Below are 16,918 nucleotides of genomic sequence, written 5' to 3'. Positions count from 1 at the left end.
CTACATTTTTCGATAGACAGAATTTATATGCTGTCTATTTACTAGCAGTAACATCATAATAAGATTGTACAAAATATATTGTTGATATATGGATGACATGTCTTTGCTCTAGAGTGATGGCATTTTGAGTTTTTCAACAGTTCAACTTTAGAAAAACTTTGATTTCATGTGCTTTCAATAAATCTTTTATTCACTTTTAAGGAAGGTAACTTTACATAACTTTCATCATAAAAACCTTTAACCCAGTGGCTTTCAGTAAAGACCTGCTGACTGTAAGAGCCAATAAGGTTGAAAATATGAAAATTATTCCTAATGTCTCTTTCTGTAAATATTGTACACAATTTCAAATGCACACACACACACTCACACACGCACACACACACACACACACATATATATATATATATATATATATATATATATATATATATATATACTCAATAGCACACATACACATACATGCACATATTCAAAACTATTTTCTTTTTAAATCCATCAGTTGAAATAACTGAAGATGACAACATCACGTCTATGAACAATAATTTTAATAATACTACATGCTTGCAAAATAAACTAAGTGATGCAACATTATTGATGCTTGGGTAGAAAATTTATCCATAATGTAGATGCTACAAGATTTATGAAACAGGAAAATGATTCCCAGTGCTTGAAAGTACAAACTATAATTCATTTAGCCATTATTATACTTCCAATTAACTTATCAGTTATTCTTAAGTAGCAGAAAGAAATGGTCTACATCAAACAGATTTGGTGTTTTTGTGTGTTGAACCATCATGTAGTGGGTTAGAGTATATCAAAACATCTGCCTAGACCTCCAGTATATATGGGGCATTTTGATTCCAGAAAATGAAGTAGCCTGTAAAATACTTGCTCTCTTGATAAACTATATACAAAGCTTAATAATGTGATTAAACACAGACATGCATATACAGTAACATAATTACACTAATATAAAATGCTCTAGAATAGCTTTGGTTGCAATGTCTAAAAAGAAACCAAAGAGCTTTAAAAAAAAAACTGAAGAACATATACATTCATTTATTATCAATTTTGAAGATATATATGAGATGCAAATATTCAAACCACTTCTTTCTTTGCTCCAAACTCATGTTATGAAGAAGGGCTACAGATTTTTTATATAAATAGGCACCTAGTACCCAACAGAATTTTTCTCTTGTTATACTCTAATAATGAAGGGTTTCTGTTCTATATTTCAAATGACGGTTGCCATACCCCATTGATCTTAGTCAAAGAACAATTATTTTTATTTATCTTACTTGCAATGAAATCCTGTTTTATGAAATTGCATGATCGACAGCTTACAGAAATTTTATTGAATATGTTTTGTTCTACCTTCAGAGATTCTCTTTGATCTTCCGCATTATTATTGCATTATGATGTATGTTTCAAGTATTAAACATGTGTAAATGTTCTATTTGACATAATAAATATCAGTTGGAGCCCAATACAACAATGCGTTGCATTCAATTTTCCCCTCCAAACACCTAAAAATTTCTCTATATCAAGTTATAGTTGAGAAAACCAAATAAGGAGAGTTGACAATGTTCATATATAAATTAATTGGATATCACATCAACCATTAACAAGTAACAGATCAAAATCTAACCAGTTATAAGCCCTAGACCTTGTTGTCATTTGACAACATAGACTGGCAGACATTTAAATATATTCACTCGTTTATAGAACTGATAAGCTTCAAGAGACAAGAAACACATTTTCAAAGGAATACTTGATGTACTAATATTAGTAAATGCAAATCTGCAGTTCAAATCAATTCTTGTTCCTAAAATAAAAAGAGAGCTTTTACTGATTACTTACCAAATAACAGAAACAATATAGGAATCACTTCCTTTTGATCTAAGAGCAGAAAGAAGTTCCTAAAAACATTTTATTGCAAAATTCCATTTAAATTTGTTCCAAAATCTAAAATGTTTACTTTTCTCTCTTTGCTTTTTCCTGTGTTTATGACCATGACGGCCAATGAAAACAGCAGTTAGTTCTCTAAAAGTGGGGAAAAAACCTATGGAAATCTATTAGCCAAGAAAGAGCTATAATAATTCTTATACGGTTAGTTGCTCCCTGGTTTGTTCCAGACACAAAGCATTTCTGAATTAAAGAGGGAAAGTCAACAATCAAACCTATAATCCAAATGATGTTCATAATTCCGGTTGTAATAAAATGTATCTAACAACACACTAACAAACGTACACACAGTATATGTGTGCATTACGTGTGTGCATGCAAAAGTACATAAGCACACACGTACAGCATTTTATACTATAAATTTTCTATGTCTGCTAAACCATTTCCTCAAACAGACATTTTTTTTTTTTTGCAGTCTTTATTTTTGTCATAGTGATGAAAAAATGATGGTTTAGTAGTTGATTGGTGGACAAAATACGAGTGGATGACAGGTATAAGAGCTGCAAATTTTTTCATATATTAACAAGTCAAGATCATATCCAAAGGGGAATTGAAGAAGACCCTAACATAGTAGAACATCAAAACAAATTGTTCACTGACTGGACAGCAGCTCATGGATATATTTTCACTTCATAAATTGTCATACACACAGGTGTCCATCTGAATGAAAGATTGTCATCTGTCACTAACAAAAATCTAATATTATATTACTATATGTTGCTGTTCTCATTAATTTTTTTCTTTATCAATCCATACTGTTTCTTATAAAAAATATATATATATAGTAATATTTCATTACTAAAAAGTTGTTTTCAATGTAGAAGCCTAACTTTTACATCACTAATTCTACATAGAAGCAAATACATCTAGATTTAATTTGATGCTACTAATTCATCTATTCATGCACGTACACACATGTGCATATGCACACAAACAAATGTAGGTATATATATATATATATATATTTATATATATTAATTTATTATATATATGAATATTATATATATATTATATATGTATATATATATATATATATACGTTATATATTCTTTGTAAGCCTAGTACTTATTCTATCAGTTTCTTTTGCCGAAGCGCTAAGTTACGAGAATGTAAACACACTAGCATCAGTTGTCAAGTGATGCTGGGGGGATACACAAACACACACACATTAATTGTTTCAGTCATTTGTCTGTGGCCATGTTGGAGCACTACTTTTAGTCGAGCAACACACACATGTAAAAACATACATATATATTTATATACAATTGGCTTCTTCCAGTTTCTATCCTCCCAATCCACTCACACGGCTTTGGTCGGCCTGAAGCTACAGTATCTTATATATAATATATATATATAGATATTATATATTCTATATATATATATATATATATATATATATATATATATATATATCATATATATGTATATATATATTAATTAAAATCTTAGAGTAGCAAGAATATTCATCGAAAAATTCTTAATTACCAGTGGTCTAGCGAGAAAGAAAAAATTAGTCAATAGACTATATATTATTCAAAGAAGAATACAGTGTATGTTCAAACACAAAAGAGATACCTGATGAATAGGTTATCGGACTCGCTAGAAAGAGCAGTTAAATCTCCAAGCCACCAATTGTAATTCCGAAAGTAATTGAAAAATAAAAACAATTGGCGGCTTGGAGTTCTAACTTCTCTTTCTAGCGAGTCAGATATCCTATTCTTCGGGTATCTCTTTTGTGTTTGAACATACACTGTATTTTTTTATGTGTATATATATATATATATATATATATGATATATGTACATTCTATATATGTATATATATATTATATATGTATATTAAATACTATATATATATATATATATATATATATATATATATATATATATATATATATATATTATATATATTAATACATTATATGTATATCATATATATTATATATGTATATTATATACTATATATATATATATCTATTAAATACATTACTTATATATTATATATCATGTTGGCCCTACACTCTTACTACCACATGTCATTTCTCTTGCTCCCTTTTTGCCCATCCTCTCCCTTTCTTACCCTATCTATTATATCATTATTTTTATTCACTGCTCTACATCACCTCATCCTCTTCTTTTTTGTCACAATCCTTCATCATCTCTCACCTAAAACCCAACTACCACCACCACCACCACCACAAATCATGTATCATTGGTCACTTCTCAACCACTGCCTCAATGGTACTTGAATTTTTATAGTTGTTACTTACTCTTCCCTACTATACCTACTTGTTTCTCCTTCAACACTTGCTACTCTTCATAATATTCATCATCTCACCCATTTCCTATGTCTAACCATCTCTTGCCTCTTACTCTACTACGCACTTCTTGTTTTCTGTTCTTGCTCTCTTCTAATCACCTTGCACCATGGGAATTCACACGGACACTTCATCATAGTTATTTTCATATCTTATCTCTTTCCACTTCCACCCAATCACTAACTTTTATAATCTGAACAGCTTCAGAATTCCCTTAGAGCAAGAAACCTGTTGAGTTCTGACTCCTTCTTTTCCACTTTCAACTCCCCATTCTGTAGCATGCCTTCACCTTTCTTTCAACTATAGCCCACTCATTTCATTTTGCAGGCCATATGGTGACCTAACTATTGTTGGCATAATGATATATATATAAAAAAAAGAAATCTTCCATTAAACAATGTAAAGGGGTACACATCAGGAAGGTTAGTTCAGCCACAGAAACAATGGCAAAGGGGACAGAGCATAATGGTCAGATCCTGCCAAACTATCAACCATGCCAGCATGAAATACAGATGTTCGATGATGATAATGATATAGAAATGACTATATGGTAAGTAGCTTGCATACCAACTACTTGGTTCTGGGTTCAGTCCCACTGTGTGACACCTTGGGCAAGTGCCTTCTACTATAGCCTCAGGCTGATCAAAGCTTTGTGAGTGGATTGAGTAGATGGAAACTGAAATGAGCCCATCATATATATATATATATATATATATATGTGTGTGTGTGTACATATGTATATGTTTGTGCCTGTGTTAGATCCACCACTGCTTAACAACCGGAGTTGGTGTGTTTATGTGCCTGTAACTTAGTGGTTTGGCAAAAGAGACTGATAGAATAAGGACTAGGCTTACAAAAGAATAAGTCATGGGGTTGATTTGTTTGATTGAAGGTGATGCTCCAGCATGGCCGCAGTCAAATGACTGAAAAGAATAAAAGAATATACATACTGACACAATGCACAGACCACCAATAGGGGTTGGAGAGCCATATCTCCTCAAACTTTAATTTTGACCAGGTTTCTTATGGTGGGATCCTCTTGTTGGTATGCGTGTGCATGTGTGTGTATATATATGTGGCTGTGTTGGAGAGAGAGGGAGAGAGAGAGAAAGAAAAAGAGAGAGAGAGACATACACACATACAGAATCTTCAAACATGCACAGAAATTATTATTTTTTTAATATATTTGTGTATAACATCTATCTATGTGCAAAAATAACGGTAATGGAGTATTGAACTGAAATATTTTGTAATATTTGGCTCCAGAAAAATTACATCAAGTTACATGTAACGAATCTTTTTGCCATTTCTATGATCAATAAATTATATACCAGACGATGTCAACTAAATATTTCGAAGGTTGTTAGGTACCCAAATTTGCACACTTACTGAAAGTAAAAGAAAATATGAGGAACAACACATACACACACAGAGACGGATATATATACACACACACACTTATAAAAACTGGTTATATGTCAGCATACTAGTGTTCATACGTAAATACTTACATATATATTTACTCGCATAAATCTATACACAAACAGACATACACACACACACACACACATATATACTCAAAGTTTTAGATTATACTGATATGCATACACATATATTTCACACAAGTCTATCCATACAAACTTATATATATATATATATGGGTGTGTCTATGTATCTCTATGTGTAAGTATGTATATGCATGTGTGTGTGTATATATATATATATATATATGCTAGCATGGAAAGCGGACGTTAAATGATGATGATGATGATGATGATGATATATATATATATATATATATATATACACACATATATATGTTCTTGACCACCTGACTGTTTTTACTTCAAATTTTTCAAACTTTTATAAATGTTTACTTATATTTGCTACGATGAAATACATTGAAACTGGTAATACTAATATTTTTATTTATATAATCTTTTATTAAATTCCTTCTTATACTGAAATTTCTTAGACTTAATTCTGTGCTATTTCCACTCCATCTTTTTTTTATATATAAAAAATTTATTTGTATAGATCTCTAATCATTTTTCAACTACATATGAATATAAATATAAATATATATATATATATTATATATATATATATATATATATAATATATATATATATACATATATATGTATATATATATATATATATATATATATATATATATGTGTGTGTGTGTGTGGTGAAGGCGTGTGGCTTAGTGGTTAGGGTGTTAGCATCATGCTAGTAAGATTGTGGTTTCGATTCCTAGACTGGGCAATGCGTTGTGTTCTTGAGCAAAACACTTAATTTCACATTGCTCCAGTCCACTCAGCTGGGGAACACATATGCCATAGAAACCAGGAAACCGGGCCCATGAGCCTGGTTAGGCTTTAAAAGGGTGCATTTATTATATATATATATACAGGGTGAATAATCTGTCATCTAAATTATGCAAAAATGAAAATAACTATGACATCTCATTTTAACAGATATATTTACCAAAATTACATTAAAATATCTTGAAATACTAAACAGTAAATTTATTCCATAAAATCGCCATTAGCTTCAACCAAACCCTCTAAATGACTTTGGAATCTCCTGCAACTTTTCTGGATGGTCTCTTTGTTCAAGTTGGTGAATGCTGCCATAATCCTTGCCTCCAGTTCATCTTTGTTATTACAAGAAGTTTTGTTGGTCTCTCACTCAACTGCACCCCACACATAATAATGAAGGGTGTTGGAGTCTGGGGAGTTAGGTAGCCATATGATAGGGGTTATGTGGTCGCAGAAATTGTTTGACAGCTAATACTGGGTTCTCCTGCTTGTGTGGCATAGTACAGAGTCATGGTGCTAGACATAGGGTCTTCCAGCAGCCCCCCCTCTTCACCCAGGGCAGCACTACCTCCTCCAGGCACGTGAGCGTGAGGCCATGTGAGAAGGTAAATGGAGGCATAATGTAGCCATCACTAGTAATCACTCTAAACACCAATATGTTGACTGAATGTTTTATTTTTATCATTCTTAGTACATGTCCTTAGATTGCACTCTCCTGAGATTGACACCCAAACACTCTGTCATATTTGTATTAGACCTTCTGGTGTGAATGCCAAGTAGTACAGCATGTCATTTCCAAATTTCTGGCAGAGTGAAATGCATCATGGTGCTGGTTTTTCACAGATAGTGCCCAACCGACCCTACCATACTGTGTAGTTGACAAACTTAAAAAGAAACAATGCACATGCATGAAATTTTGAATTTTAAATGGTGACAATTTACCCATCGCATCCTGTATATAGTTTCATTCTTCTGCATATATAAACTATTTCAGCACAGAAAATAGATCAATTAATACAGAGACATATGGATGGATGGATGGTGTTTTCAATAATCTAAAAAATTTCATTATACATATTGCTGCATAAATTGTATTTGCTTTCATAACTATGCATAAATATATACATATTCATAGATCTTTACTTAAATAAAATTTAATATCTATTTAATATCTATATATATATATTTATATATATGTGTATATATATATATATATATATATATACATATATATGTTTGTACATGTGTGGTGTGTGTGTGTGTGCACACATTTGTCTTTCTATAGATATAAGGTAGAAAAATAAGTTGTATGTACAAGGGACCTTTATGCAATATTTTCCCTCAGTAAGGAAACTAAGACAATGGGCTACCTAATAGTTAATTGAATATATATTTTGTAATTTTGTTCCTTACATGTCATTATTATGTTATGAAAGAAAAAAAAAACAGAAAAGGAGAGAAAGGTGAAAATTCTTTTTCATGGTGAATGAACAGCTTAAAGTCACGTGAAGTCACTGAAATATGAAAAAGAGGAAGAGGGAGAAAATGAAAGCAGGAGAATGAAAGAAAGACAGAGGAAATGACTTAGGAATGGATGTAGAATTTTTTATGTTGAGAGATGAAAAATGTGGAATAAAAGCCTGATAAGGATAAGAGAATAAGGGGTGGGAAAAAATGGTTTTTCAGCTAAGAGAGAATTTATACAGGAAAGAACCTCAGTCAGTTGTGCTACTAATGTCTTACAGTAACAAAAACTACTGCCTTCACAGAGATCTATTAATACCAAAGCTGAAGTAACTACAATTACTCCTACTATTATATTTTTACTAACAGCACTACTATGATTATTTGATTTCCAGTATCTCACACTAACGAAACAGCAGAACATCACAAGCATTGCTGCACAACATTCACATTAGCAAGTATGGAACTAATACTGCTTCTACCACATTCAGCTATTCTGATTTATTCTTATATCTTTATTACATTTCTGAAAATGTAGACGACAGGCACAAACTACTCATAACACATGAATTTATTGATTATCGTCATCTGTAGAAGCTAACAGAGGCCTCACCATCCGCAGTAGCGACAGCATTGATAGAAAATAGTGAATACTCTATGAGATATTAGTATGCAATATCATAGAACGAAGAGCGTGGGAGGTTAGTATTCTAGCTGTTGCATATTTAAGCAAAGGTAAAATATCACAATAGAAAGCAAAAGAATCCTGTTAATTTTAATATTACGTGTATGTGTGTATTTATATATGTGTGTGTATGTGTTATTATATATATACTTCATATATATGTGTGTGTGCACGAGAGTATACCATGCATATATATATAAATATGTGTGTGGATGTATGTCTGTGTGTATACAAATACTTATATGTATATAAATAAATGAGCATATATATATACATATATATACACATACACACATATATATATACATACTACACACTCACAGTAAGCTTGAAACATGGTGATAACATATAGTGAAGGCACATCCTTTTATGCTTGCAGTAGCAAACTAATATCTCCACTTACAGCAGTATGTTACCGATATATTTTTTATTGACCTTGTAAGGATGAAAGACTATGCAAACTCTAGCACCATTTGAATCATATATCATAATGTCTACAATTTAACATAATCAGTATATCATTTCTATTCTTTGATATGGGAAATCCATGTCCTATGTTATAATAATATAGAAAAAAAATGTTTAATCACACACACATATATATGCATATATGTGTGTGTGTGTGTATGTGTGTGTGTATTCTGTTTGTACTTATTTCAGTTATTGAATCGTGGCCATACTATCGCACTGTCATAATTTGAAAAAGTTACAGGCAATAAATATAGAGAAACAAAAAAAAGATGATTGCACACACACACAAATTTATCTATATATATACATACATATGCATATATATATACATATACATACATATGCATATATATATATATATATATATAAATATATATATACATATACATACATATATATATATATATATTATATATATAATACATATACATACATATGCATATATACATATATATATATAATATATATATACATACATATGCATATATACATATATATATATATACATACATATGCATATATATATATATAATATATATATACATATACATATATATATAATATATATATATATATATATATATATATATATAATATATATATACATACACACACACACACACACATGCATGCGTGTATGAGCAGCTTTCTTAGTTTCCCAAAACCCAAACCTCCTTTCCCACTGTACTGGTCCATAGTGAAAGCACTTGCCTAAGGTTATTGCACAATGAAATCAGCTCCAGGACCATGTTGTAGAAAAGTAAATACACATACACACAAACTCACACACATACATACATACATACATACATACATACATACATACATATATATATAATATATGTATATAAATATATATATATATATATATATATATAACTGTGTGTATATAGTTTGGCCTTTCATCATATCCATATTTCTGATTTATTTAATGCAGCTCAAGTTATTTGATTTATATTTCAGTTACCATATTGATCACATGTTTAGGATTATAGAGTATTTCTGTTCATAAGTTTCTTCACAATCATATTGAAATTGAAGATGGTATACAATTATGATGAATATTGTACAGAATTTAATAAATTCGCTTTTATTTTCTGCAATAAAATCAGTTTACATCTTGTTATATTTAGAGATGTAGTCGTGTTTATATTATTGTTGGTGATACACTTCAATAAAATGACAAATTATGGGGAATACAATGAATTATTATCATTATCTCTGAATGTACTTGCATATATTGAGATATTTATTTTTCTAATTCTTCAACATTGCAATCTGTTTAATATGTGTGTGTGTGTGTGTGAAGGAGAGGGAGAGAGTAATTCTGTGCACAATCACAGACTCACAATTATAGGAGACAATTCTTTTAGATGGAAAAATTTTACTGCTTATGTTCTCTATAATATATGAGTGCCTAACGTGTGTGAAAAATTACATAGTACGTGAGAGTGGTAGATAAAATCAAAGATAATTTTCATATGAGAAAGTGTATGAACAAATGTCCTTGAAACACAAATTGAAGATCTAAATAGTGAACCAAATCTGGATAGTACATTCTTTGTTCACCTTTTTGTGCCTGTATTTTCTTTGAAATACAATGCCTTTGTCTTAATTAATTCTGAAAATTACAAAGAATTAGTCAAATAACTTTGTCGATATAAATATGGTCTGTGAAGCATATATGAACCTGAAATTTTGATGACGGGGTTTATTTTAAATCACTTTAAAACAAGTCTCTATCATAGACCTACTAATAGCAGTCTTGGGCAGATTGGTATCAAAAGAGTTAATGAAATATGAAATCAAGCATTACTACAAATAAATGTTTCTGCTCTCATCAACCACACAAAGGCTCATTTTTGCTCACTAGCTTTCATTTTTAAAAATATAATCAGCTAGAGCACACAGCAAATAGCCATTAAGATATATCAAAAAAAGCCACTAAGCAAAGAATTCTTGAAACACTAACATCTTACTACTAACCTTCTGCATTGAATTACACAACCTAATTCTCTCTCTGCCTTAAACTACAGAATTAATATTTTTGAATTATCATTTTTATCTATCAGTAAATTTTATCGACAACTAATGTTACTATACAGCTTTTTACCTTCCTTAACTTTTTAGAAATCAAGTAAACCCATTTAGAGTATTGTTTCATGACTATATTACATATTTTCCCATTTGCTTACATTTCCATAATATACTGACTGTCAAACAAAATAAGCAGAAGTTTTGAAAACAATTATGACCACTTATTCACTCACACATCACCTCCACCAAAATAATAATGCTAAGGACTGCAATTTCAAAGATAATATATCTTTGGTGCAGAGATGTGAATCAAGAGTTTTATGAGGATATTGTCTAGACTGTGCTTTTATCACAAAGAAATATAATTTATGTAACAGCCATTCCTGCTGACTGCTTTATAAGTAGAATTTTCTCTGCTGACAACTATTAGCATTATATTGAACAACATAACAATGTGATATTCATTCATTTTGAAATTGGCCCATAATTCTGTTGTTTTTCTCTCTTATCTCTATAGAATATTGTGATCAGTTCTGATTTGTTAACTTGTAATATTACCTGGTTTCTATCATCAGTTGAGAATTAGTTGAAATACTAGGATTATCTAGACAAATGCAATCATATTTCTGTTTCAAGTCATCCACATTTGCAAATGGTAACTAATGCAATCTACAGTATTAAAAAGTAAGAAACGATACATGCACTGTATATCTGCTTTATTTTACATCTATCTGAAAGTTCTTTATTCCAGAATTTTTAAAATCATAGATTGAATTTTCATTTTTTTTTTTATTTTAGAGAAATGATATTGATTTGGTTTAGGCTGACAATTCATTTATAAAAGTGCATGCACACATACACATGCCATGCACACACAGCTGGTGTTCTATTTGATGTCACCCTTTCAAACAGGAAAGCTATGATATCATCTTACAATACAGTCAAATATCATCAAAACAACTCCAATGGTGTGTCTGAGTAGGGGTAAAATTATTATGGCAATTGTATAATTTCAAAGTTCTGTAAACAGTAACTTTAGCGCAATCTACAACTCACATCTAAATTTTTGGTTGAATATAACATTAGTTTAGCAGGTTTAAAGCAGCATCAATTCGCTGAAATATACATTTGCAAGTTAGTATTTCATTGAATTTATTTAAATTTGAATATTTTTAATTCTTAAGAAGCAATAAGGAAAACATACTTTTGCTTTAACTGTGAAACTATGTACAATAATTTATTATCAGAAACACCTTTAACTAACATATGACACCTTCTCTAGTTTCAGAAAGAACCATTAACATTAATGTAATAAAATGAATAAAAACAATATAGAAATCAACGATGCCTAATGCTAACATTGCAGATTTGACAATAAATAATGCTAAATAATATTTTATGCATTTCTCTATCAATTTGGCATCTCATTTTTATTTTTGTTTTTCAAAAGACCTTGAACACATGAAAGTTACTATTCAAGCCCCACAACAAGCAAAATATCAATATAACATGACTTGAAACATAAACTAGGAAGTGGCAAGTTTGGAATGATTGATAACCAGTATAGATATAAGTGGAATTTGGTGTAAGATATATGATATGAAAAGAAAACATTGAGAAGCAATGTCATATTTCATAGATGTTACTCCTAAAGAAAGAGATAAAATAAAGCATTTTTCATGGCAACTTGGCTTCAGAAAGTGTAATATGAAATAAGGAAAATGCAAAGATAGTATGTTTTCCTCACGGGGTTTTAAATATATGAATGTGACAAGAAAAGAGGAGAGATGAGAAGTTCATTGAAACCACTCATGCACACAGTGAAGTATAAAATTTGCTTATGTTCAAATACAAATACATCAAGGTGGCAAATTCTGGCAATGAGAAGAGAAATGGAAGATAGGGTTGTGGAATAAAATCAAAATAAACCAAGAAAAATTATGAACAAAATACCTAAGACTGATCTAACATATCCTGATTTAGAAACAGATAATCAAATACAAAAATAAGAAAATCCTTAACAAGATGATATAGGAATTGGGAATTTATAGAACAATCTATATCTTAGCATGGAAACATGACCTTTAAAGTGTGAGTAATCATATTCAACCATCAAATTCTTAAATGTTTTGGTGCTCAGGCAAACAAGTTAGCAACTGATATAATAGTAATACAGATAAACTGAACATTTAAGATATAATTTTAGTAAATTTACAAAACAGAACGTACCATTACAATATATTTTTTCTACTTGTTTTTATATCAAAACTGACAATTATTTGTGATCGTTCAGTTTTTGAATGAGGCTGTTTTGTGATCTACTAAAAGACATTACTAGATTCTTTCAAATGTACAGAGGAACAATTGTTCATGAATACATGTTTAAAGAAATAAATAAATGCAATTAGAACAAAATACAAAAATTAGTCTTTTCAAATTAACTAAATTCCTGCAACTAGTCAAACCTAGTCAAATGCACAAACACCAAAACGTCATTATCATTATTCTACATATGCTTTCCATGCTAGCATGGGTTGGATAGGTAGTATTCCAAAATATACAATCCAAACAGCATTACTTTTCCACATGGTCTATACAAACAAAATACACATGTTCTAATCAAAGGTGAGTTACATTACATATAAGGTGATTTGCATTACATGCCAAAATACTGTCTTAGGTTGTTAGCCTCATTAATGCATAACAAAGAACCAAGTGCATGTACCAAATATAACCATCTTACCAACTTCCACCATAACCCCTACAACAACTACATAAGAAAAACAGGGAAAAGCTATTACTACCTGCATTCCACACAACAAAGTATTCCATTTTACATTGAAACATAAACTACAAAAACTGTATGCAATTTTTGTTTTTTTATCTCTACAGTGTTTATACATTAAACAAATATATAGTAATGAACTTTAAATTGCTGACTCCCACAAGGAAAGCACCACAGGATATACAATTTGTTGCAAAAATAGTAAATACATTGAGCTAAACAAGGAATAAGAAATAGTCATTTGGAAAATGAATGAGTAGGAGTGGCTGTGTGATAAGTAGCTTGCTCACGAACCACATGGTTCTGGGTTCAGTCCCACTGTGTGGCACCTTGGGCAAGTGTCTTCTACTATAGCCTCGGGCCAACCAAAGCTTTGTGAGTGGATATGGTAGATGGAAACTGAAAAGAAGCCTATCATGTATGTGTGTGTGTATATATATATATATGTATGTTTGTGTGTTAATTTCCCCCCCCCCCAACATTGTTTGACAACTGATGCTGGTGTGTTTACATCCCCGTAACTTAGCGGTTCAGCAAAAGTGACCGATAGAATAAGCACTAGGCTTACAAAGAATAAGTCCTGGGGTCGATTTGCTCGACTAAAAGGCGGTGCTCCACCATGGCCACAGTCACATGACTGAAACAAGTAAAAGAGTAAAAGAGAGTCAGGTCAAATTTCACTTCAATCCCTATTATGGAATACAAAGTCATTTACATGCACACAGGTATACAGCAGTCATTCATACGTCTCTTTATTGCAGAACATACATCCTCACACATAGGCAAACATTTTGCAGTTTGTGAAACAGCAAACACTTTATACACAAACGATTAAGATAAATAGTATAACTATAATTCATTCTTTGTCAACTGAAAATAGCATTAATTTGATTTCTTGGTTAACTCACCCTAATTTAACCAGGTTTTCATTGATTGTGAAATGATTAATATACATCATTTGTGTAATAATTGCCAACATCTCATAAAATAGCAGAAACATTGTTTAAAGAAATCCAGTGACATTTGAGAGATAACTTCTCACCAACAAACCTAAACTGTAAATATTTTCATTGCTTAACCTAAAAGGTCATCAGCATGACAAAAAAAAAAGGAACATTTGAGATGTTTGTATGCAAAGAAATACACAAAATTATGTAGCTGTTAGCATCAAGCATCAAACATGAGCATCTTGGAATTTCATCTTGCTAGAATATTCAATTAGTTTATAAGATTACAGTTTATTTTTGTTTATATGATAAATTTTGATGTTGATATTTGTAGAATTTGTTGAATTATTTGGTTTCCATATGGAAAAGCTTTATCATTTAACTGAGGGATCTTTCTCTAAATAAATATATTTCCTAGCCAGCTGATGGAATGACATTCCATAAAGTATAAAATATTAATATTTAAGATATTATTTTTTTGATTGAGCAAATAACTTCACAACATCAACATCCAACCTAGAGCTGCAGTAACAGAGCAGCATTTCAGTAATTACCTTATGTGCCTGAATATAGAATAAAGATATCGCAGCAGAAACTTATATTCATAAGAGCAAATCTTGAAAAATATATGACAGGATGTACATCTTTATTGGAAGTGGTATCTTAACTACGACATTCTATTGTGTATGTGTCTGAATTTTATATTTTCACTTTATATTTTAACCTTTCTGAACATCTAGATGAACAAACAAACACAAGTCCCCTTTATGAAAGGGATTTCAACTATAGATATTAAACAAAGTATCTCAGACAAAGAGCTCAGTCTTTGAAAGTTAGATTCCATTCCTCTGATAATAGGATTGCTAAGTATAATATGTACACATTTAGTGTGGGATGATATATACAATTTGATGTGGAATATGTAAAAGTAAATATATCTATTATTTAAAATATTTCAGAAAAGAAAAGAGAGAAATATGACACAAGACTAAAAAAGTTGGTCATTTAACTGTATCAGGACAATTTGCCCCAACGACAACTACCCCCAGGACATTTAACCCCCTTAGTTAATTACCCCCTCTCTAATATATTAAGAAGTTTTAAATCGTTATTTGTTGTCTTCAGGAGTTATTGCCATTGGTGGGGGAGTTATTGTCTATGGGGATAAATGTCCTAGACTCCTTTTAAATTCAATGTAGATAGGTATTTTGAACACATAAACCAAATAGCTTAAAAAGTGAGAACTAGTAAAAGTGCTGTAGGCTGTGCAACGAATGCATAGAAGATTACGATATCTTATGGAAAAAGATAAAGCAACATATTAAATTAACATTTCTAATAAGACAAATGTGTAGAGAAAAACTTATTCATAAACATAATGAATATGAATGATTGTTCCAGACAGGATGAGAGAGAAACAGATCTGTACCAATGATGATCTATCAAGGATAACTAAATAAGTGAAGGCATATAGATAAATAAATATAGACCAACACATATTGTCTGGAAAGATTATAAGTGTGGCCATTATAATAATGAGCTGTTTCCTGGAATAATGATCTGTGGCATTGGTGAAGTGACTAGTGATGTAAATAACATTCCCTCATTAATTACAATGATCTCTCTCTCACCCTCTCTCATATAGTGAATGCTTCAGTTAGGTAAATTAACAAGTAACTTTGCCATCACAAGGAATCTTTACAATAACGTTACTTATATGGCTAAGTACTGGGTAGAAATATAAATATGATATTTACATAAATAAGTACGGGAGATGGCTGTTGGCCAATATTCAGTACTTTTTAGAAAACATGCACTCATAGGCACATTGTTATTTCCAAGATTAAAAATATGAATGTATACAAAAAAAAAAATACGTAGTATGGCATGTTTCCAAGTAGTACTATGAACAAAATAAAGA

At 30.7% G+C, this 16,918-nt stretch overlaps 1 protein-coding gene across 12 annotated transcripts in view; it reads right to left on the bottom strand.

The window, feature by feature from the left end:
- The window catches only part of LOC115210389 (bone morphogenetic protein 1), a 2,987,986-nt gene that overhangs the window by 815,201 nt on the left and 2,155,867 nt on the right, over window positions 1-16,918 (bottom strand). The gene's annotated exons all lie outside the window — the stretch shown is intronic.

This window comes from Octopus sinensis, linkage group LG4 (assembly GCF_006345805.1).
Source record: "Octopus sinensis linkage group LG4, ASM634580v1, whole genome shotgun sequence".
NCBI classification, from domain to species: Eukaryota; Metazoa; Mollusca; class Cephalopoda; order Octopoda; family Octopodidae; genus Octopus; species Octopus sinensis.
Note: the sequence above shows the minus strand (reverse complement) of the source record. Positions and strands in the feature narration are given on the sequence as shown.